The following is a 14,008-nucleotide window of genomic DNA, read 5'->3' on the forward strand; positions in this document are numbered from 1 at the left end:
TATAAAGATCAAGTATCTTCTAGGCTAACATTTAAAAACATTTGAGAAGGCTATGGGATAATTTTGGAAAATCATTTTTATGATGCACATAAGCTTACATTGCTTTGTGAAAGCATAGATCATATAACTTTTCATATTTTTAAAATATTTAGTTTTTAGTTTCAAGTGGACACAATATCGTTATTTTGCATTGTGCTGAGGATCGAACTCAGTGCCTCAACATGCTAGGCGAGCACCCTACCACTGAGCCACAACCCTAGTCCCTAGCTTTTCATATTTTATAAAGTGCATTAATCATAAAATGCATAGATTTATATCAATAACAAATTTCTTAATGCTAAGACATTTTTAATTTTCTGAAAAATAAAAAGATGATGATGATTATTTTACCTAAGAATGCTTTTTATAATTTTGAATAAGTGAAATATTGCTATTTAAAATAAAATACAAACCCTCAGATATAAGTTACTGAAATCTCTGACCTATTTCTGTCATTTTTGTCTGTCTGTGAGAAGATGCCCTGAGTACAACCTCTCGTAAACAGCCTGCATGAACAGGTTCCTGGAGCAGTCCTCCTGAGAACGTGCTTGTCATCTGTATGCTGATGTCGCCCATCTAGGTTCTAGTCAGGGTTTGCAGACATGTGGAACTGAATACTTCTCAGGCCAGGTAGTGAGACCTTTATCCCTCATACTTAACCTGTTATACCTACTCCACATGAACAGAATCTGTAACAATATCCCTAGAGTATCAGAATATACTCTATATTAGAGGAAATAAATGAAGTAGGACTCTTTGTATCAATTGTCTAAGTGTTTTGAGTATATTATATGCTCAATCTTTCAGTATTATATATATTCAACATGTATTTCAGTATCTAAGGCCACAACCAGGTTCCAACATAGCAAAGGATTCAGGCTTAAGACAGAGAAAATTACAGATATAGACAAGAAAATACTGTATGGTATTATATTAAAGTAAAAAAAATAAGATAAACATTATATTTAGTAATGCTAGAAAAATAATTTTAGAATTTGAATCAGTTGTTTTTCTTAAAACAAACCAGTCACAGTGTATGGGAACTGGCCACCAAAGGCTATAGGGGTAGTGAGACCCATGAAACAGACAGACATATCCAGGACTGCACAAAGTGAAATTTATTGGGGACTTAGGGGCAGAAACATGTCTTGGGCAGCAGCAAGACAGAAGGATCCCCCAAACCTCAAGGCAGGAGGAAGGATTTATATGCTCAACTAGACAAGGTGGGTGTGGCTAACCAGAATGTACCTGACCTTTCTCAAATAACTGTCAGCATCTGTAAGTCAGTTAAGAAACCGTCCAGGCACCAGTGGCCAGAACACCACACTCTACTGACTATATATATTACTGACATTGTCCTAAGGGCATATGTGACAGGGTCACGTGGTGGACAAAATGGCAGTTATGACCAAGATGGCTTTAGTCATGCCAAGCTAGATTCCTATAGTTATGCCACTTGACTTCTAAATCAAATGCCTTTCTTGATTAAGAGCAGTAAAATTCCATAATTTTCCATTGTTAACAAAGTTTTCACTCTTTTGTCACCTAGGTCTTCCATTGGAATTTTACTATAATTTCACTCAATTTAAATGGATAGTGAGATATGACCAATGTTCAATTTCTACCCTTTACCCCTTTTGTATAACTAAGTTAGAAATTCAGTTAGCAGGCCCTTCTGTCTGCGTTATCTCTATAGTGTTCCAGAAGCACCCAGAAGCTCTGTCCTCTTTTACTGGTTCTGTCAGTACTAATTATGTAACCGAGAACATGCCAATTAATTCCTCTGCAAGTCAATTTCTCATCTATAATACAGGGACAATGAATCCCATGCTATCATCTACTTCATAGGATTGTCATGAGAATCAAATGAGTCAAAACATTTCAAAACACATGGAAAAGAGAGACCGACTATTCCAGGAAGCCTATAACAATTTTAATACTGATAACAGTAACGAGCCCTCATTTTGTATCTGTTCTTTATATTATTAGGTCTCTTGTGATTACAAGCAATAGAAATCAACTAAAGCTAGTTTGAGTGGGACAAAAGGTGGAGACAGGGTTGTATTATAAGCACACAAAAGTATTTCCTGCCAGCGAAATCTAGGAGCACATCAAGGTCCCAGGAAAAAACCCAAAACCAATTACTTTTGCTCTCTCTCCTCTCTTTTATTTGTTCGGTTTGTCTAAAGCATTTTTTTAAAAAAAATCTAAAGATGGATTTCTTCTGCTTATTCTTGAATGAAAATGTCACTGCCTGCAGATTCATAGCATACATTTTACAGATCCAGTCAACTACAGACAATGATCTCTCTTTTATTTCCAACTACAAAATCACAGGGCATCTAACTTTGCCAGATTATGAATGATCAAGGAGGAAACAAATCAAATGGCTGCTGAATGAGTACTGCTATGTTCCAATATATTGGAAAGAGAGCTCATCCCCCAATCTACTATTACAAAGGGGTCATGGAATATGGAATCCCTTAGGTATCTACTATTCTCTTTAAATTTCCAAAGCACGTTCACATGTGAATGAAATGGGGAGGGGGAAATGTATTATATTAACAGATAGAAACAGAATTTCTCTAAGGGATGAAACTATTTTGGTTGACAGGGAAAAAAGATACTTTGGCAAACCATTTGAAAGAGAAGTGATAGCTTGAGGGCATTGGTACCAGCTGAGTTCCAAGAACAAAAGAGCTTAGGGTGCTCTGCTGCAGAAAACTAAAGGCATTGGCTTCTGCTCCTAAGAGGATTGGGGAACAAAGAGGCAGGAAAGAGGAATCTGTAAGGCAAAGTGTTGTGCATCAATGCTGATGGAGTAAAGTATTTGTAAAAATCTCCATGGTAAAAATCTCCAGTATCGGCCCCAGTAAACCAACCCACTGCCCCCCCCCTCCGCCACACACACACACACACACACACACACACACACGGAAAAAAATACCTTTAAGTTAAAAAATACCCAGCGTGTGAGTTTCAGTTGCTTCCATGTAATTTTGGTTCTTTGTCTTCTCTGTGAACATTGCATGAACCAGAAAGGTGTGTGTGTGTATAAATTCAGTGTGTCTGGACCAGATCAGCATAGAACAGAGGGGATATGTTTTAAAACAAAGGTGGAGGCAGAGCATACATCACTCAACCACTCCGAATGCCAAGGGCAGGGAGGCAGAAGTTGAATTTGAGTTATGAATGCATTATTTCCTGTAATCTGCCCAACAACTTGTCAAGTAACTGCAACAGATGTCATTACCACTTAACAGATGAGGAAACTGAAGATAACCCTTTACCTAATGTCTTATAGCAAATGAGTCTCAGAACTGAAATAAAGCCTATATGTCTTCCCTCCCAGGGAAGTTTGTATTATTGCACTAAACTTCCTTCCTTCAAATAGTATGACAGTGACAGAACAGTGGTAGAATACCTTCGTGGCAAGAATCAAGAAGACATTCCTTTAATGAATGCCTTCAGTGTTTTTAATGAAAACAGTAAGATTACCTTGTACTCTCTGTTCCTTTCATTGAATATATATTTCCTAAATTCCTACTCTGTAACCAGTAGCAGGATAGGTGCCAGTCCTTTGCTTATGAGTAATAATGATCTGACTAAAGTGAATGTTAAAATTATGAAAAGACTAAATAATAATGGAAGGCCAAGCACTTCACGGCATTTACTTCCTTTTTTTTTCTTTTTTCTGTACTTTTTGAAATTTCAATGACACACAAAGTCTGATTATGGTTCTAGCAGCAGAGGTGACTAAGAATTCAAGTCAAGCCACATCAACCTCATATATTGATAGGGAGAATATAATGATATATCCATTTTGGAAAACACCTTGGCAGTTGCTCTCAAACCTAAAAAGAGTTAGCATATGACCCAGCAACTCCTCCTTAGGTACATGCTTAAGAGAAATAAAAACAGGTATTAAAATCAATATTTGTACATAAATTTTCATATCAGCACTATTCATAATAGCCAAAAGGTAAAAACAAACCAAATTGACTAATGTCTGGATAAATAAGAGGTAGCATATCCATACATAGAAAAATATTCAGCAATATATTCAGGCATAAATTTCCCATGCATGCTACCACACTGAGGAAGTTTGAAACAGTATGAAGGAAGACACAAAAAGTCATATGTTGTATGATAACATTTATATGAAAAGTCCAGAATAGTCAAATGCACAAGACAGAAAATAGTTAGTGGTTGCTATGGGCTGGGACTGTAGGGAATTGGAAGTGACTACTAACAGGTAGCAGATTTCATTTGGGGGTGATGAAAATGTTCTGGAATTATTGTCAATGGTTGCACAACATTATGAACATGCTAAAATTTTCTGAATTCTTTACTTTAAAGTGGTGAATTTCATGTATGAATTAAAACAAACTAACCACATAATATTTCTGTCTGTGTACAAGGACAATAAAACCAACATCAAAAGGAACACTGAACACAGAGAAATCACAGTAGGTCACTACCTTCTCCTTTTCAGTGTCTCCCCTGTGCTATCCAACATTTCCTCAGTCAGCTCCCTTATGTTAAAAAGCAGTCTCAGCAGTCTTGGGGAGGCTGAATTTCTAAGAGAGAGCTGTGCCTTTCTTTACTCTCCATTTTTTCAACATTCTGGTTCTACTTTATTATTTTTTAGCTATATTCTTGTAATAAACTTTTTGTTATTGTTGAAAAAGCAATTATTAGTGGCTCAGCCTCCTGTGGGTCAATTGACAACCTTCGTTTTATAAATTATTAGAGATTAAGGTAAAACATAGATAATTATTTTGACTTTTCTTTGTAGGGTCAAGAAATGCTTCGAAAGTGCCTGTCAACAGAAAGCCTCTTCTTTATGTAGGAGTTCTCAGGAGCTGTTTAGAAAATGGGCAGGAGTACTTTGTGGATCAAAGCACCACTGTCAATAGCCATGCTTCCCCAGATATCCAAAGTCCAGCCTCAGTAAAGGCAAGAGGGTGAATGTATGGCTGAAGTTTGAGGACTAAGCAGCACCTCCTAGTGAATTGTGGGAACAACAACAACAACAAACATTTAACCAGGCAGGCTTTGAGCCTGTGTTCCCATTAGGGTGAATCAAATGGAAGAGAAAGCCCCACAGAGGCCCTACCTGAGTCTGTCCAACCCTTGGAGGTCAGAAGCAAGACATGTAAGCAGAGCCCCTCTTTACAAGACAATGTTCTGGGACCCATTCCATGTCTAGGGCGTTGGCCTATTGAATTGACTAGTGCATCTTCCTGGATGTTAGGGTAACAGTAAGCTGGAAATCAAAGGGATATGTGCCATAGATATGTACAGAGATACTGTGCCAGGTCAGGAGAGGTGACCATGGATTTTATTTCATTAGATCTATTTTGTCCCTGTCTCTTTTTTTTGCAGAAGATTTAGGATATAATCTTCAGCATTTGACTGATTGACTTTCCATTTTGCTGGCTGGTATGGTATATGGAAAATGTGGATAATCCCATGCCTTAAAGCTTCACATGCCATTTTTCTCCCACTCAATGATCTTGAACTCTTACAAAGAGCTTTTATTAAAAAAAAAAAAATCTTAAAACATATCTTGTCCCTTTTAGCTCCTAATTTATATATAATCTAATAAGGTACTGATGTTGGCAAATGTTTGCCAAACTCCTTAATACCATTATTTGGAATAACATTCCTCCTAACAGTAATTAGGATAGAAAAGCTCTTAATAGTGCTTCTCTGAATCCCTTTGGCCCAGTCCTCTATCAACCCTTCTGTTGCAGTTCCTGCTGAGCTGAACAAGAGACACACATGTCAGCTTCACAGCTTAAACAAAGAGTTACAGTGAGTGGAAAAACAGCTGAGCCAGCAGGAAGCATAAACAGAGGGGGAGGTGTCAATATAGCTATTTTTTAATCCAATGTAGTAAACAGGCATTAGTAGAGCCAGGTAACTCTTTCCTTGAGAAGCTAGCCCTTGCTTCAAGCTTCGCTCCAGGTTGGTTTCATTCTTTATTAGGACCGTTCTTATGAAATTTTGGTAAAGTCAAACAAATATTGGGTGCAAGAGAAGACATGTCCTCCTGCTTAGCCTTATTATCACAAAGAAAAGCAGGAAGTTTGAGAATCATGAAGATACATGGCCTATAGGAATCACAGAAATATATACATATATGTATACGTACATAATTTTGTTACCCATTAAGCTACAAGTGTATATTGTATCATGAATTTAGTACAAAGCAATTTTTCCCTTTTGGATCTAATCCCCCTTCAAAGCCCTCAGATATTTCTTTACCTTAATCTCCTTTTTCCTTCTATTTTGCTCTTACTCTGATCTCACAAAGCAGAAAGAAAACAGTACTATAATTATAAGCACATGATGTGCTAGGAACAGTTATGCATCATATTATTCATACAGTGCAACATTGCTGGTACCTCCAGTTTTGAAGAAGAAATTGACAAAAATATCAATTTAAAATAAATGGGAAATGATTTTACAATGAAGTCTGATTACCTTCAGATGGCCTACACAGCTCTAAGGACCTAGTCCCTGCTGACCAGGCAGCCTTCAGCTCTCTTGTCTCCTACTGCATATTCAATTACTAAATTCTGGGTTCCTTGAGGAACTAGGAACTAATCAGGCTAACTTCAGTCCTACCTTAGGGACTTTGCCCTTGCACTCTGTCTGTGAGAGAGGTTGAAATCTTTTTCACGCAAAATCTGTTTCCTTCTTGTTATTTAGTTTCAGCTCAAACATGTCATCTCCTTAGAACAACCTCCATGAACATTCAGGTGAATTTGCCTAACTCTTCTTCAGAATTACTCCTTACTGTGGCCACTTAGGTGCATGTTCAGTTCACCACTTAGGATAGTATAGGTGGCCTACAGGCTCCAAATGCCCATCTTTAGACCTACCACAGAGTTCACAGCTAGGCCCGAGGCCTCACTCCAGGGAGGCTGCCCCCAACCCAAGGCTGCAAGGCAGGGACACTAGACCTTGACCATTTTATCCATTTCTGCCCAGTGAATAATATTGCCCCTCATGAGCAATATTCATTCAAGATAGGCTCTGCAGACATCCTTATAGGCCTTGCTAAGACCTTCTCAGAGTGGCACCGGGGTCAGAGGCTCTTACGACACAAAATGTGTTTCCTTCTCTCTTGCCCTGTTTTCAAAGCTGTATCCCTGGTTTCAAGGCTGTATTCCCTACTTCTGTGCACTTTCTCCTTTGTGTTCTGTGACCATATCTCCCAGTAAATAAGAATCTCATCAAATTCTGCTTTAACATCCACTTCTCAAAACACTGAACTGTTGTACTTTCTTGTGAGTTTTATTATCTTCATAGCATGTAGGACAATTTTTATTTTATCCCATTTAATGAATCTACTTACATGTTTATTCAATATCTTCCTTCTACACTGCTATCATCTCCATCTCAATTTAATCTTATTCACTACCTTATTCTCAGTGTTAAGAACACTTCCTGGATCATAATAGGTCTTCAACTAATATTGTTGAGTAAGTGTATTAATAAATTTAGAAAACTAATTTATACTCTAAATCCTGTTCCTCCTCTTTGTTCATGTACTATAAATTTTACTGTTTTAGGCACTGGACACAAAATAGTACACAATGGGAGCAAATCCTCTGACCTTTTGAATTTATACTCAATTAGAGAAGATAGGCAATAAGTAATCACAAAAATAATATGCTTTATGATGAGAGTTATAAAAAAATCATAGTGCATAGTAAAGGAATAAAGAAGGATGATGGGTGGAGAGACTATACCTTTCTGATAAGGTGACATTTGAACAGAGATCTGAATGAAATAAGGGAGTGAGTCAAGCAAGTATCTGGCTGAGTAGTGTTCTAGGTACGTGGAACTTAAGTGCAAAGGCAAATTCAAGGAATAGCCTAGGGTCAGAGAGGCTGACCATAGAGAATAAGAGGGAGGGTGATAGTATATAATACGGGTAAAAGGGGTGGGCATGTTGAATCAGGTCAATCCTTTTATGACATCATAAGAACTTTGGGATTTTTTTCCAACATGTAAATACATGAATAACTCTGATATTTTGAAAGGATGACTCTGGTTACTATGTGGAACATAATAAGGGATAAAGGTGGAAACCGAGGGACCAGAAATCAGGCTATTATAGTATTCCATAAATGTCTTGAACTCAGGTATATTAGTCTAGATGGATAAAATTCTGGATATATTTGAAGACGGTGTTGACAGGATTTTTTGACAACTTGAATGTATATGCTTTGAAGAAAAGGAAACAATCAAAGATGACTTGAAAGTTTTTGACCTGAACAAATCAAAGGGTGGAGTTGTTGATTACTGTGTTTTCCTCCAGTGAAACTTAGCTGTATAGGTACAGACACAGATAAGCAAAGAGTAGATTCAAGCAGATTTTAGGTATTTCCTAGTGACGACAGTGGCAGAGATGTTTTGAAGGTACATATAAGGGAATGATTATCCTGATGAAAAAATGGAAGATAAGCTGAATAAGGAGAAAAACTAGAACATGAGAAGGCATAAAGCTCAGGGAAATGACCTATGATCACTAGATAGAAGGTCTCTTGGGATTAAAGAAGTAATAGTGATGAGGTAACAGGAGTGAGATGAACAGGTCAGAGGTGAAGGAAGAAAGTGGCATAACTATATTCCTTCCTTTGTACCATAATAATATTTTCTCCACCTGCATGACACTAGAGAAGAGTAGTCATGACAGAAATAGAACAACCCCCAAAACCACCTCCCCATCTACAATCCCATGTGTCTAACACATTCTGCTGCCGCAGCCCGGCTGGCTGGGCAAAATAACCGGGGGGTGACGAATAACTTGTGTACGTTGATACAGCAGGAGTGGAAGCCGTTTATTGCAGGACAGGAGCAGTATTTATACATTCCACACAGCTTATCTAATTAGCATAAACTAGATACATCAGTCAACCAATAAGGAATCTCTACACTTAATGGCTCTCTTTTGTTACTTCTCAAACCACTCCCTCTGGCATTTTACCAGGCACCATCCAGACTTGTTTACGAACTCTAACATTCCCCTGGCAAAATGCCAGGTGTTATTTTGACTTGTTTACAGACTCTAACATTCTGCGGTTAAAATTTAGTACCCTTATCAACCTTCTGAATTCTCATTATTTACTTACTACTGAATCCTATATGGGAAGGCTTCTATTCATACAAATGTTTCAGTATATTTGCCAACCATCTTGTCTGGTTGATATGACAACCTCATACAAATTCAGAATTATTGGAACTTTGTTTTGATGATCTAATTCAATAAGTTCATGTTTATAGATAGGAATATAGCAATTAGAGGATAAAGGACTTCAAAAGACAGATATGGAGTTAAAGACAGAATTCTGAATTGCTATAAGCGTGCCTGATTTCTGGGCTAGAGTTTCTTCCCTATACCACAACCACCATTTCCTTTTCTTTATGTTTGTTCATAGTGATCTTCTCTTGATGCATTGAAAACCACATATTTCTTTCTTTTTTTTTTAAACTTCTCCCACCTTTACTTATGAGGCCAGGTTGCCCTCTCTGCCCCATCAACAGTGACTTTAAGACTTATCTGCTTCAGTAGAAAATTAAATCTCTCCAGCCTATTCCCTAGATATTTCTGAGTCCTCCAATGTGGTATCATGTTTACAAGTGCTCATGAACTAGTCTATTGGTTGGTGTCACTGCCTAGTATTTTCCATTTCCCCCTCTTTTACAGTTCTTTTTTGTGGTAGCCACTGTCTATGAAGCTACTTGAGGGAGACTTGAGTATTGCTGATGGTGTAGGACCCATCAGCAGAATGCAAATGTCCATACTCAAAGTGTTGTCTTTAGATGTTTTCCTTCAGTTCATCAATGCTTGGATGCCTGAGTGGTTATATATTACACGCAGGGTCAATGGCTACACATGATTTCTCTGCCAATGTGATATATAACCTGAGTACTCAAAGAATGCTGTTTGTTTTGCAAAGTCCCTCCATGGGTTTTGGCTTTTCAAGCTTTGCCTAGAATCTCACAATATCTCTAATGAAAATGCTTTGAGTTTGGGGCCTTATATCATTCTACAGAAGGTTATAGATGCCATGTTGCTCCCTCTATCTTTCTAAATATGCCTAGCTTGTGCCAAAACATTTTTCTCCTTTAGAAAGCAAAAACATCAATGCAGTAATGAAGAGATGTGAACATGCCACATTGGTTAGCAGCTTAACTAGCCAAAGATATGCAATGCCCTTCTGATCTTGCCTCCCCTCCACCTACCAGGTCATATCCTCTTTCCAATGTTCCTCTTTATTCTCATGCTAATCCATCAAAAGATCAAACCAAGATATCTCAAACTATCCTTTCCCACTTCTGCGTGTTTATCTGAGGATAGTATGAGTAGGGAAAACACTTGAGGCCAGAGGAGTTTACAAGTAGTACAATCTCAGCCTCTGATACCAGTCCCATTTGATTTCTGAATAATATAGAATCTCATAGTTGGGAGTCATCCTAAGAGTTCACCCAGCTCTAGATTGTGCCCAATATGAGAGTTTTACATCTTAGTCAAATGTTTTTGAGATTGCCTATTTCACATGTGCACATACACTAGTCTATTGGTTGGTATCACTGCCTAGAAATTGTGTAACATTTTTCCTCACATCAAGATAAAATTTTGCTTGTCATAGCTTTCCTTTAGTACTTCTAAGTCTATGTATGACCTTGAAGCAGGACAGAAAGTGTATCTTTCCTCTGATTTGTGACATCTCTTCAGTCATTTGGAAATAACTGTCAAGTCACTTGTATCTTCTTGTTCCTTCAATAAATATCCCCAGTTTCTCCAATTATTCTTATGACACAGTTTGAGTTACTTAAAGCCTGATGCTTTCAGCTGAACATGTTCCAATTTGTCTCTTAACATATGTCTAACTCTCTTAACATATGATGCTCAGTATTATTCAGCAATAAAAAGAAATGAAGTAATGAGACCTGCTACAACATGAATAAACCTTAAACATTTTATGTTGAGTGAAAAAAGTCAATTACAAAAGACGATATCTCTATTATCCCTTTTGTATAAAATGTCTAGAATATGCAAATACAGAGGCAGAATTTAAATTGGTAGTGTCTAGGACTAGCAGAATGGAAGGATGGGGAATGATGGGGATGGATGCAGGGATTCCTTTAGGGGTGATGAAAATGTTCTACAATTTGGTAGTGGCTCCACAACTGTGAATATACTAAAGCCATTGAACTGTATGCTTTCAATGGGTAAATTCTATGGTATGTGATTTATGTCTCAATAAAGAGGTTAAAGAAACATATGATGTTCAGAAGGAAAAACACTATTCTGAAGTAGAATGCTTTAACCTCTGCAATTTAAATTTCTCTCTTTCATTCTCTATAAAATAGATGAGTTAATAATGTCTGCTCCACCTCCTTGAAAAGGTTGTTGAATCATATTTCACAACCTCATAACTATGTAAGTTATTAGTCTGAATGACTCTCTTATCACCCCATGTTTGGATTACTAATACCATGCACTTGTTGGTAACTCATTTATTTTACACATATGGTAAGAGGGTTTTTATTTTTTCTTAACCATCTATTACCCAACTCAGGAGAATGTGTGGGACACTTAGTATTCACTGTGTCAAGTCCAGCTCTTAATACCTTAAGATGTAAAGCTCTTTCAATATTGTCCCATATATATCTTATCATTCATTATAGCCAAACTACCTTTAAATTATTAAATAATCACTATTTTTGTGTACTTTGTCATTCCTCTGAAACAAAAATTCACTATTCTGGACTGAATGTGTATATCTCCCCCAGATTCATATGTTGAAGTCCTAAACCCCAATGTGATAGTAGTTGGAGGGAGAACCTTGGATAGCTGATTTAGTTTAGTGGTCCTGAAGGTGGAATATCTATGCCAAGATTAGTGACCCTATAAGAAAAGGAAGAGAAAGCAAACATGGCTTTTCTCTCCCTTTCCCTTCTCTCCCTCTCTCTTATACCTCCCCAGCTTCTTACTTTCCACCATGTGAAGATACAGAAAGAAGGCAGTCATCTACAAGCTAGGAAAAGGGGCTTCACAAGAGATCTCAATCAGTTGACACCTTAATCTTTGGCTTACTGGCCTCCAGAAACATGAGACATTATTCCCATCCAGTCTATGGTATTTTGTTTTGGCAGATGGTACTGACTAATATATTCTCCTTCAAACTCGCCTCTAATATCCTGTTATCACTTCCTTCAATATTTTTTTCAAACTTTTTTCTCTTGGAATTTCCTTCCATACTGATTATTTCATTACTTTGTATCCTCTTAGAAGTTTTGTTTCACATAAGATTAATTTGCAGTCCTTAATTGTCTATGTACTACATATAAGCTACTCAACTACTTGACAAGCTTTTCAAATTGATAGAGATAATGTGTATAATTTCATTACAACTTCATTTCTCCAAAACACAAGTTCTGTAGTGGTTTCTACCAGTACTCAGTCATAATTGATTCCTCTTTGGCTAAAACTGTTGATCCTACACTCCATCTGGCCTGAAGCTTATAGGAAAGATAGTAACAGATCAGCCCAAATGACTAATACAGAAATACTGTGTTGAAAGTTGATTTCATTAAACTTAATTTCAGAGTTCCTGATGGACATGTAATGTGCCAGGAATTATAATGAGGGTAGAAGGTGATTATGTACCATTGAAGATTGCTCCTTTTTGTTGTTATATTACAAAAGGCCATAGGAAAATTTAGGCAGGTTTTGAAATCATATCGCAGGTATGACTTCGGGGAAAACAGGAAAGGGCAGGTCCCATATAGAAGGAATTGACAATCCAACTCGCTCTCACGGTTTGGAGCACAAGCATGGCCAGTGGGGTGTAGAGCAGAACTAGCTTACAGGCCTGGTCTGAATGACCCAACCTAAAAGTATTCTGCCCTCTACCCGTGTCATCAATTCAATCTCAATTTCTTAGAAAAACTCAAGCCCGGTTTTCTCAAATGATTTTTAGAAAATAAGACTTCTGAATGGAAACCTAAAAGCAATTAAAAAAAATTAATACATCAAGGAAGACATTTTTCTTTGACACTAGTTTCATCTTTCCATCAGTCAAGGTTTTTTTCCTGTGGTGTTTGTAAGGAAAAACTTAGAACAACAAGCATTGAGAAATGAGACATTAAATCTATCCTCATCCATTTGGTGTTGGGTGGATGAATGCATCATCCCTGCCTGCCGGAGTTGGAAGGAGGAAACAATATCGCACAACTCCTCATTTTATGTGCAAGGAAGCCATAGCTTCCAAAAAAGAATGGCATGCCCATTGGCACAGGAGTTAGGGTCATGGTCATAAATACTGGTTCAAAACTTGGCATGGGAGCTTACATATGCCCTAGAGATCTGCTACCGCTGTGGAGCCGACTTGTTTGTGTGGGTGTGTTTTATTGCTCTTGTCATTTTTAAATATACTCTTTGATTTTTGGTCTCACATTTTCTAAGGTTATGAAGAAATCCTTAAAATTATAATCTGTTTATGAAAAGGAAGACGACAAAGGAAGGAAAAAGGGAAAGAAAGAAAAATGGAAGGAAGTTGACCTTGGTGCCCACTACCACCACATCTCCTGACTTCTGTTTCCCACTGTCCCCACCTCTGGTCTCACCGCGGCTCCATTTGCAGCTTCCTATCTTTCCCACCGCCCTGAACGCCGGCCGACACCGTTTTACATTTTGAAAACCCTTGTTTGTTTGCTCAAACGCCCTGGACAGGCTTTTCTGGGCTTCCAACTTTGGCAGCTCTCCCATCCCCATCGGTAGAGGGGCAGGTACGCACACATTCCTTGGTATCAGTAAACCCGGAGAAATTACCCCATTCCCGCCGCGGGCGCAGGGTTAGGGAGCGCGAGGGCCTGAGGCCACAGCCCCTCGGGCAATTCCTCGCTCTCTGGCACTTCCAGGGGGCGCGCGGGGGCGCGG

This window comes from Marmota marmota, unplaced genomic scaffold, assembly GCF_001458135.2.
Source record: "Marmota marmota marmota unplaced genomic scaffold, marMar, whole genome shotgun sequence".
Taxonomy (NCBI): Eukaryota; Metazoa; Chordata; class Mammalia; order Rodentia; family Sciuridae; genus Marmota; species Marmota marmota.